Here is a 10,103-nt window from a genome sequence, read left to right as displayed (position 1 = left end):
TGTTCCACTGGCAGGACTGACCCCTCCTGGGGAGAAGCCAGCCACAGAAGAGGCTCCACCCTCAAGGAGCCAGGCACCCCATCTCCAGGGGGATTTCAGCAAGTAGAACCCAACCAAGGGAGGGCCTGAGAGGAAAGAAGAGGACCCACCCTCAGCCCTTCTGTTCAAGGTGCCCCAGGGAGACGGGGGGCCGGGAAATCTTGTGTTCCCCCCGGCATTCTGGAAAGGAGCTTTAAACTGGCCTGGTCTGAGTTTTAATAGCTAGGAGAGCCTGAAATGTGCTGGGATGCCCCCCCCCCACCCCCTGTCATAAAGACCCAGTGGGTAGCAGGACTTGGCAGAGCATGTCAGGATGAAGCAATTAGAAAAAGTAAGATGGGTTAGGTTTGGAGCCCACTGAGTTGAGATTCCCCAGTCGACTGTGCTGTGCTTAGTTGCTCAGTTGTGTCCGACTCTTTGTGACCCCATGGACTGGAGCACTCTAGGCTCCCCTGTCCTTCACTGTCTCCCAGAGTTTGCCCAAACTCATGTGCATGGAGTCCGTGATGCCATCCAACCATCTCATTCTCTGTGGCCCCCTTCTCCCACCCTCATTCTTTCTCAGCATTTAGGTCTTTTCCAAAGAGTTGGCTCTTCACATTAGGTGGCCAACGTATTGGGGACTTTGAGGGTATAGCAAAAATCCCTCCCCTCGGGGAGCTTACATTCTAGTGGGATGAGAAAAGGGTTCACTTGAACAGAGAAATCGTGCAGTCTGACGGATGGTAACAGAGCAGGGGGCACAGAGGGTATGCCAGGGAGAGGGTGGCGATATGAAATAGGGAGTCTAGAAAAGATCCTCCTAAGAAGGGGACTTTTCAGCAAGATCTGAACGAGGGCAGAGCATCTGACCCCCTCTCAGTGTAGTTGGTTCATGGGCCCCTTAGAAGTGGAAAGCCCACTTTCTACTTTCTTTACCTGATGGCTGACACTGGGACTCAGCTGTATGCATGGACTCCTGGGGGATCTGAAGACGAATGGGACTCAGTGTCTGCCCTGGGATCAACTGTAAGCCATAGGAGAGAACGTGAGCCAGCACTTCACTTCCGAACCCCAGCGGAGCCCCAAAGCACCAGCGCCAGTTCCCCCAGTGAAGGAGGAGCGCAGGAGCTGAGCGCTTCTCCCAGAGTCTTTGAGACATCCCCTCCCCTCCACAGTTTCCTTCCTTCTGCAAAGAGTGGGCTGGCGGCGAGCACCCGGCCTCTTTCTATTCACTTCTGGCTCTGTGAGGCTGACCCCTCTATGGTAACTTGCGGCCTGCTGCCATCGCTTGGGTTCCTACCAAGAGGACAGAGAAGCCCAGGTGCCTGGAGGGTGGAAACACAGCGGGGCCTGTCGTGTTTTGGGGTGATCATTTATAAACATAGACCCCAGTTCCAACATGGGCTCTCAAGCACTTTGCCTGCCGAGTCCTTTGTTGGGGTCCCACCGTGGACAGGTTCCCCATTCAGATGTGGATGAGATGGGAGGCAGCCCCAGGGGGTGTCCCTGCGGCCAGTGGTTCCCCCACCCCCACCCCGACACTGACACATGAGCACCAGCCCACAGTGTTCTATGGTTGGGAAACAGCCTTGGTTAGATGGTCTTCTGCAAGGAGACTCAGGGAGCAGGAGGCTACCTGCTGTAGCTAAAATACATGCATTCTGATGCTAAAATGTGTCTTTTTTTCGGTTTCTTCTATTTTTTTTTTTTTAACACATTTTGGCTACACCAAGGCATGTAGGATCTTAGTTCCCTGACCAGGGGTCAAACTCCTGCCCCATGAGATGGAAGCATAAAGTCTTAACCACTGGATCACTAGGAAAATCTTAGGACATGTATTTTAAAATGATATATTGAAAATTAAAAATTTCCAGTCCCAAACAGAGATAAAAATCAGCACAAATTTAGTGGAGCCCAGGAGGGGAGCTGAGAATCATGCCAACCGAAATCTCTTGGAGGAGTTTTGTGCATCCTGAAGCTGCAGAGAGAAGCCTTTGGTTCTGCACCTGGATCCATCTCAGTGTAGGGCCCTGTTGTATACTGGGGATGGCTGAGGCCGTGCTTTCAAGAAGCTCAAGTCTTATGGGCAAGAAGTGTTTCCAGGGAGCTTGCAGGGAAACACTTGATGCTAGCCAGGGAAGAGCATTCTGGGAAAAGGGACGCACACAAGCAAAGGCACTGAGGCATGAAGCAGGGTCCCCCTTGTGGAATGGTGTGGGAAGCACGAGCGAGGAGTGAGGGGACCCAGCAGGTGAGAGGCTGGAGAGAAGGACAGAGCAAGGGCATGAATCATTTGTACACAGACCCAAGAAGGTGGACTTCTTCCACAAGGAAGTGGGAAACTGGAAGGTTTTTAACACAGTTGACTCACCTGGATCTCCACTTTAGAAAGATCAGCCTGGGAGAACTGGAAGAGGGAGTGGGAGAGAAGTACTCTTGAGACCAGGCCAGAGATGTCCCAGTACTCTGGCCAAGAACTGATGGTGAAGACATGGACACAGGCTTTATCTACCTCCAGCATTAATAAAAACTTCATATTTTCAGCCCAACTTGGAGCTGTCTTCCCCCACACCCGCCCTTTTTCCTCAGAACACCAATTGATTTCTTTTTAATGTGTTATCCTTTATTTACTTTAGAGACAGAGAAAACACAGAGAGAGTGACTTCTTTGGGTTGCAAATAGTTAGTGATGGAGCCAGGATTAAGAACTCAGTCTTGCCAGCCCTCAGTGGATTTTATGATATTTATGTATACGATGCCCGCTCGCTCTTCCGCTCTGCCAGTAAACAGAGCTGATAAATATGAAGAGGACAGCAGCAAAGGCTCACTTCCATCCTAAAAAGGTAAGAGGACTGGGAAGGCTCATTAGGAGAAAATATTGAACAGCCAGTGTTTGAGTTTTACCTGTGATGTGAGGGGAAAAATAGTGCATTTTTGTACTATTTTGTACAAAAAGCCATTATGTAACTGTTCTAGGGGTGGACGGGGTGTCTCCAGAATGGAACATGGAGGCAAGTGACCAAGAGAACAAAGACAGCGTCTGTTCCTACGGGGCAGGAAGCACATTGGATACTGCTGTGGGTCCTCTAGAAGCATCTGGGGTTTAGTGGAAAGGGCACTGGTTTCAGAAGAATGGAATTAGAATTGCTGCTGTGTGTCTGTAGGCACGGCACTCACCCTCTCTGTTGGCTAGTTTCCCTGTTATCAAACGGGGATGACCGCATCAGCCTTACCTATTACTGTGTGCAGATTAAGATCTGTAAGCCTCCTTCTACAAGGCATGATATGTAAAAAGTACAGGTGATTTCCAAAGTTTCTTTAATGGCTTTTTTATGAGCATGAAAGTAATGTATGGCACTTACCTGGTGACCAGTGGTTAAGACTTCACCTTCCAGTGCGGAGGATGAAGGTTCAATCCCTGGTCCAGAGCTAAGATCCCACATTCCTTGAAGCTAAAACACCAAACCATAAAACAGAAGCAATATTGTAACAAATTCAGTAAAGACTTGTTAAAAAAAAAAAGGAATATATGGTTACTGCAAAAAAAAAGTCAAAAACTACTAAAAAGTATAAAGAAGAAAATGGAAATTACTCCCAACTCCTTCTATCCAGAAATAGCCACCATTAACATTCTGGTGTGTGCACTTCCGTCCTCTTCCCTTTGCTTATAAAAATACATACATTTTTTTAAACCAGAAATGTGATAATGCGGTATATGCTATTTGAAATGTTTCTCTTTTCGCTTAAAAATATCTTGTGGACATCATTTCAGGCCAAAAAAAATACAGTTTTATGTGATCATTTCATTTCTTTTTAAATCATGAAAACGTTAGACACAAAAATAAAGAGAACAGTGTAACAGACACTTATTTACCCATCCACCAGATTCAGAACCTGTAACATTTTGCCTCCATCGCTTCATCCTTATCTTCCTGACCCAGGGATTGAACCCAGGTCTCCTGCATTGTGGGCAGATTCTTTACCGTCTGAGCCACTAGGGAAACCCCTTATTATTGCTGTAACAGTTTAAACCAAATACCTACCCTCCCTCTGTGTGTCTCTAAACCAATCTCTAGGTCATTATCACACTTGACAGAATTAACAGTCATTCCTCACAAGCACCTAATGCCCAGTCAGAATTCAAATTTCTCCAATTAGCTCCAAAGGGTTCTTTTCCAGTTGGTTATCACATGATCCTTTTTAATGACCCCCTGTGGCTGGAGACCAGGTCTCCAAGTTGTCACTCATGAAAAGCACGGAGGGCAACATCTTTTTGCACATATTTGTGGACCCCTGTCCAATTATTTCTACAGGACAAATTCCTAGAAGGGGACTTTCCAGGTCAAAGCCTATGCATTATTTTTAAGGCTTTTAATAGCGTTTGACAAATTGCCCTCCAGAGAAATTGTACCAATTGACACTCCCACCAGCAGGAACTGGCACCCTGGAAGGCCTTGTGTTGTTAATGAAAGGAAATTAAAGGGGGAGAAAGCAGGTGGGGAGAAAAAGGGGGAAAGGAGGAGAGGGCTGGAGTGAGAGCATGCAGACAGTGCTCTTGGTGGTCCCCGGGGACTAGCCCACCTGCTCCTGAGAGCAGCGGAGGGAGGCAAGGGTCCCAGCCCACCAGTGACTCAGCAGATTAAGTCCTAAAGCAACGATTCCATGGAGACTGAGAACAACGCTGGAGCAAAGACTCTTCGATCCATTCTAATTAGGAGCTGCCTTCCCAGAGAAATCAGGAACAGGCTGCCATGGCTGAAAGCAGAAAAAAAAAAAAAAAAAAGGAAAAGGAAAAAAAGCAAAACTGCAGCCCAGCTGTGCTTGTCTATTTTCCAAAAATCCCAAGAAAGAGCTCCATCCACTGTGCGCACAATCCAGGGACCCCGTTCTGAAGGTTATAGAATTCAGTTTGGGCCAAGGATCTCCATCCCCAAAGGGTGGAGGGGGAATACTTTCTATTCTTGCCCTTGCTAAGGGCAGAGGAGGAGGACAAGGAAGTTGTAGGCTCTTACCCTGCTTCTTCTTCTTTTTTGCTGTAGCTTAAAACCTACAATCTATTTCAGGTTTGAGAAGAGGAACTAAAATTAAGATCACATTTGAGGCCTGGCTCTACATGCAAAAATGGAGACCAGGCTGGTTCTGGCTCTTGCAGGCTGGGTTACATTAGAGGTTTGCTTTGTAGACAGAGGTCATGATGCTCTGCTTGCCTTTGACTCTCCCCTTCCTGTTTGCACTGTGCTCTTCCCACGTGGTAGTGTAAGCCCTCAAAGGAGGACTTGTTCAAGGGTCAATGCTAGCCAAGCTTCAGTGACAAAGCCATTTCAGCTGTCAGCATGGAGCATCCTAACATCAGGACTGTGGCGGGTTCATGGTTCAGAACTTCCTGGGGTGCTGTTTCATTTGTAAGATAGTGTTTATTTTATTTTTTCTAGTTTTTAAGATATTTATTTATTTATTTGGCTGTGTGAGGTCTTAGTTTTGGCATAAGAGAACTTCGTTGCATCATATGGGATTGTTCATTGCAGTGCACAGACTCTCTAACTGTGACCCACTGGGTTAGTTGCCCCGGAGCATTTGGGATCTTAGTTCCCTGGCCAGGGGTTGAACCCCGTGTCCCCTGAGGATGCTTAACCACTGAACCACCAGGGAAGTCCCAAGATGGTGTTTAAATTAAGAGCACGCGGGATCCAGACCATGGTGGACTCTTGCTGGTATCAAAGGATGTTTTCAAGCAAAGATCGAGAAGCAGCTTTATGAACAACATATCGGCAGTTCACACACGTCACCATTTTACTTTGTGTTCCCACTCTGTGAAGCGAATGCTTTGCACCCAACTTCATGAACGTAAGATGACTCCTGGCTGGAGGAATCAGGTCTTGAACCTGCCTTCCCTCCCACTGAGGCCTCTTTCCATGGTCTTGGGCTGCCTTCTCGGAATCTGCGAGCCTTGTCTACCCCATGCCTCACCCCAGATTCCAACAGCAGCTCCCTTTACCAAATGTGCTGGGGCTCAGGAGCCAAGAGGAGGGCCTGGCGGGGAGACAGCCCTGTGAGCCCTCTTGGTGCCAGGACCCCTCAAGTCCCATTCAAACCTGTTTCCTCTCACCCAACCTTCACACATGGCAACCCAGGAGGATGAGGCAATGTTCCGTTTTCACCACGGAGGACACAATAGGCCTGTGACCTTGGTTTCAAATGTAGCTTTCCAGGAACATCCATAGCTGTTTTCGGGGACCTGTGAATCTCAGGATACACCTTGGGGAAGCTCGGGCCCCTCCCAGCCAGCTCCCTCCAGCTGTTCTCACAGCTCCCTATTCTAACAGGCAGAAGGTGGTAACAACTCTGAGAAGCAGAGTGAGGGGCCAGGCACCTTCCCACGGCGTTCTAGGCTCTGGAGTCAAACACCTCTGGGTTCAGGTCTCCACTCAGGCTGCTTGTCACAGAGCAACCTTGAGCAAGTCACTTTGCTGCTCCGGGCCCTGTAACATCACCTCCCTTGAATGGTTGCTAAGGGATCAGAATATGACGGGACTTCTGAAATGCTTAGGCCATCCTGGGACAATCCCTGTTCAGGCTTTGCTGTTATTGTGGCTGCACAGTCCCCATTCAGTGACACCAGTGGTAAAGAGTCCACCTGCCAATGCAGGAGATATAAGAGATGTGAATTCGATCCCTAGGTTGGGAAGATCTCCTGGAGAAGGAAATGACAACCCACTCCAGTGTTTTTGCCGGGGAAATCCCCTGGACAGAGGCGCCTGGAGGGATATAGTCCATGGGGTTGCAAAGAGTCAGACACAACAGAAGTGACTTAGCATGCACACACGGTCCCCATCCTGAGTCATCACAAGAAGTTGAGTCTGCTGCCCTCCGCCCTTCATCCAAAGGAGCTCTGGGGCTGGGAAGCCTGGGTCCCCTGTAAATAACCCCTGGAAAGTGGTTTGCCATGGCCCAGAGAATAGTGGATAGAGAGTGGATGAGGGACTAGGAGACCCAGGTTCAAGTCCACCTCTTTCTCTCACTGAGAGGGCCTTTGCCCCAGAGGCTTCTGTAATGACAAGGTTGGACTAATGATCCCTAAGAGTCTTCACTGTTCTAAATCCTTTGGCTCTCCTTGTCCAGCAGGCAGGGAAGAAGGGCTCAACAACACACTCTGGACACAGAGTGGATGCATCTCGATCAGCCCTGGTCTTCTGAGCACCAACCACGTGCCAAGCCCTGTTTTAGGTGCAGGATCTTCAAGGCTGAACAGGAAGACTTCCCTGTGGTCCAGTGGCTAAGACTCCCAGTGCAGAGGGCTGGGGTTCAATCCCTGGTCAGGGAACTAGATCCCACATGCCACAACTAAGAGTTCACATGCTGCAACCAAAGATCCCGCATGCTGCAGCTAAGACCCTGTGTGGCCAAATAATTAAATAAAAATGCACATTTTTTAAAAAGTTTGAACAGGAAACATGAGACTTACCTTATGAAGCATACAATCTAGTAGGGTAGAGAGAGAATAAGCAAATTAACAAACAAGTTGTTAAAGCTGCTTGAAGGAAAAGACTGGAGTCCTCGGAACAAAACTGCAAAGGAGGCTTATTTTAGACTGGGGAGAAGGTTGTCTGGCAAAAACCTCTCTGTTGAAATATGAAGAGATATGAAGGGGTAGGAGCTGGGTGTGAAACAGGGAAATTGCGTGTCAACCAGAGGGAGCAGCATGTTCAAATGTCCTGAGGCAGAGAGGAGTAGCAGTTCCAGTCCCTTAGCCCTTCTCAGCAGAGCTTCCTTCTTGGCCCTCACTCTCTCAAGGTTACCACGTGAGGGGACTCTCACCCCTAGGAGAATGGGAGGATACCAGATATAGGGGGACAGATGTTCAGGTATGGGCCTTGAGCTGAGGCGGGGGTGCCCACTCTTTCCTTTTGGCCTGGGCAGCCCTGGGGCTCTGCACAGGATGGACCCATCACCAGGCCCATCTACAGGCTGCAAAATCAGGTCTGAGAGAGGCCTCCAGTGGGGGGTGAAAGACACAGAGAGAGAGAGAACCATGTGGAGCAGGAGAGGTTCCAAGACCCCCAGACTATAATTGGGCAGGGTGGAGAGGCACCTTCCTCGGCCTGAAGCTCCCGCTGCATGGATGGAAAGATAATACAGGAATCGGATATCCTGCCCTACAGCCGAGCAGTGCACAGCCCCAGGCAGCCTACATACCATGTAGCCCCCCAACGGGCAGAGTGTGCCCATTTGAGGGCTGAGGACACCAAGGCCCAGGGAGGTGAGATGCTCATCCCAGCCCCACCGTCAACCTGGGGTGGGGGAGGCAGAGGAGCCCCTCTCTGCCACCTCCCCTGTGCCTGGCCTCGCCTATTCTTCATCTCTCTTAACCCTCACCACCACCTTTTCAGGTGGGCGTGTTTTGGCTTATTGTTGTTCAGTCACTCAGTCATTTCCAACTCTTTGTGACCCCAGGGACTGCAGCACGCCAGGCTTCTCTGTCCTCCACTGTCTCCCAGAGCTTGCTCAAACTCATGTCCATTGAGTTGATGATGCTGTCCAACCATCTCATCCTCTGTCGTCCCCTTCTCCTCCTGCCTTCAATCTTTCCCAGCATCAGGGTCTTTTCCAATGAGTCAATTCTTTGCATCAGGTGGCCAAAGTATTGGAGCTTCAGCATCAGTCCTTCTGATGAGTATTCAGGATTGATTTCCTTTGGGATTGACTGGTTTGATTTCCTTGCGGTCCAAGGGACTTGCTGTCAAGAGTCTTCTCACCTGGCTTATTTTACAGGTGAGAAAACAGGCTCGGAGAGGTAAAGCCAACGACTCAGGTTCAGTCAGAAAGTGGAATGCACCTAGAACTTGTGCTCTTTCGGTCACTAAGAAGCAGCCCTGGTGGGTAAGCAGGTACCCAGGAAGGACACTGTGGCTAGGAATGTTCGAGGACAGCCAGCAGGGAAGCTGCCTTGGAGAAATTGATCCACATAATAAACAGTGCAGATTGTCAATCAGCTATACCCCAGTACAGGCTTCCCTGGTGACACAGATGATAAAGAATCTGCCTTCAGGAGACCCAGGTTCAATCCCTGGATCAGGACAATCTCCTGGAGAAGAGAATGGCCACCCACTTCCCCAGTACAAAACAAAACCTTTTTTAAAAAAATAAAAATAAACACTGTGGGCTTTGGGATTTGGAGGAGAGGTCCCCCAGGGAGGATGAGGTAGGGGTTATGAAGTGATAGGGGTGGGGGATAGATAATAGCCCAAGGTCACATTGACAGGACCAGGCACACAGAAAGGCTCCAAATGTGAGTTCCCTTGACCTCCCCAAGGGAGGTCCTGCTGCCACCACAGGCCACCAGTGAGGCCTCCCTGTGCGGTCAGGCACTCCCCTACGGTGGCCTGCACCCCTCCCCCACTCTCTCCGGACACCCTCCCACCCTCCAGTCCTGTGTCAGCTGCCCCAGAGCCCCCAGGATCCACATCCCACACACCCAGCGCTGCTGGGTACGTGGCCCATGTGGCCTCACACCTCACCCTGCTGCAAGGTGCCCCTGGCCAGTCAAGCTTGTCGCCTTCTCTGGGACAGTAGCAAGGGCAGCGGGGCCCAGGGGAGGCAAAGATGAAAAAGATGGGACCAGCAGACCCTCCAACCCCGTTCAGACCACGCTCACCATCTGCTCAGCCAGGCTCGGGCCGCACAGGGCACTGGGGCAGAAACAGCCGGCACCAGGCTGGCCACGTGCTGGCCTCCGGGGCCTGCCCAGTCAGGAGGCCTGGCTGGCCTTTCCACTGCAGCTGCCAGCCCTGGCTGGGTTGTAGGAGTGCCGGGCTCCAGCCCCAACCCTCCCCAACGGAGGTCCGGGGGGTGGGGGTAAGGAGGGACTCTGTGACCTAAGCAGGTGGGAAAGGAAATGGGGAGGGTGGGGCTGAGACACCAAGTGTGTTGGTCCCCTGAGACGAACGCTGCAGACTAGGGGCAGGCGACAGAGCCCTCTCTGATGCCCCGATACTCCCTGGCCTTCAAGGGGTCCCCCAGAGCTCCAGAGACCCATGAGAGAACTCAGTGCCCCAGAATGACCACCAGAGCCCCCACCCTTGCCCT

General features: G+C 50.4%; 1 long non-coding RNA gene across 1 annotated transcript; it reads right to left on the bottom strand.

The window, feature by feature from the left end:
• Positions 1-1,700: 1,700 nt before the first annotated feature.
• Positions 1,701-9,850, bottom strand: LOC138435921 (uncharacterized). Its single transcript, XR_011255298.1, has 3 exons — positions 9,673-9,850; positions 3,383-3,472; positions 1,701-2,428 (listed from the first exon to the last, which is right to left on the bottom strand). It is a non-coding gene; the product is annotated as an uncharacterized lncRNA (long non-coding RNA).
• Between the last annotated feature and the right edge of the window lie 253 nt (positions 9,851-10,103).

Source organism: Ovis canadensis, chromosome 3 (assembly GCF_042477335.2).
Source record: "Ovis canadensis isolate MfBH-ARS-UI-01 breed Bighorn chromosome 3, ARS-UI_OviCan_v2, whole genome shotgun sequence".
NCBI classification, from domain to species: Eukaryota; Metazoa; Chordata; class Mammalia; order Artiodactyla; family Bovidae; genus Ovis; species Ovis canadensis.
This window is presented reverse-complemented; position numbering and strand designations above follow the sequence as displayed.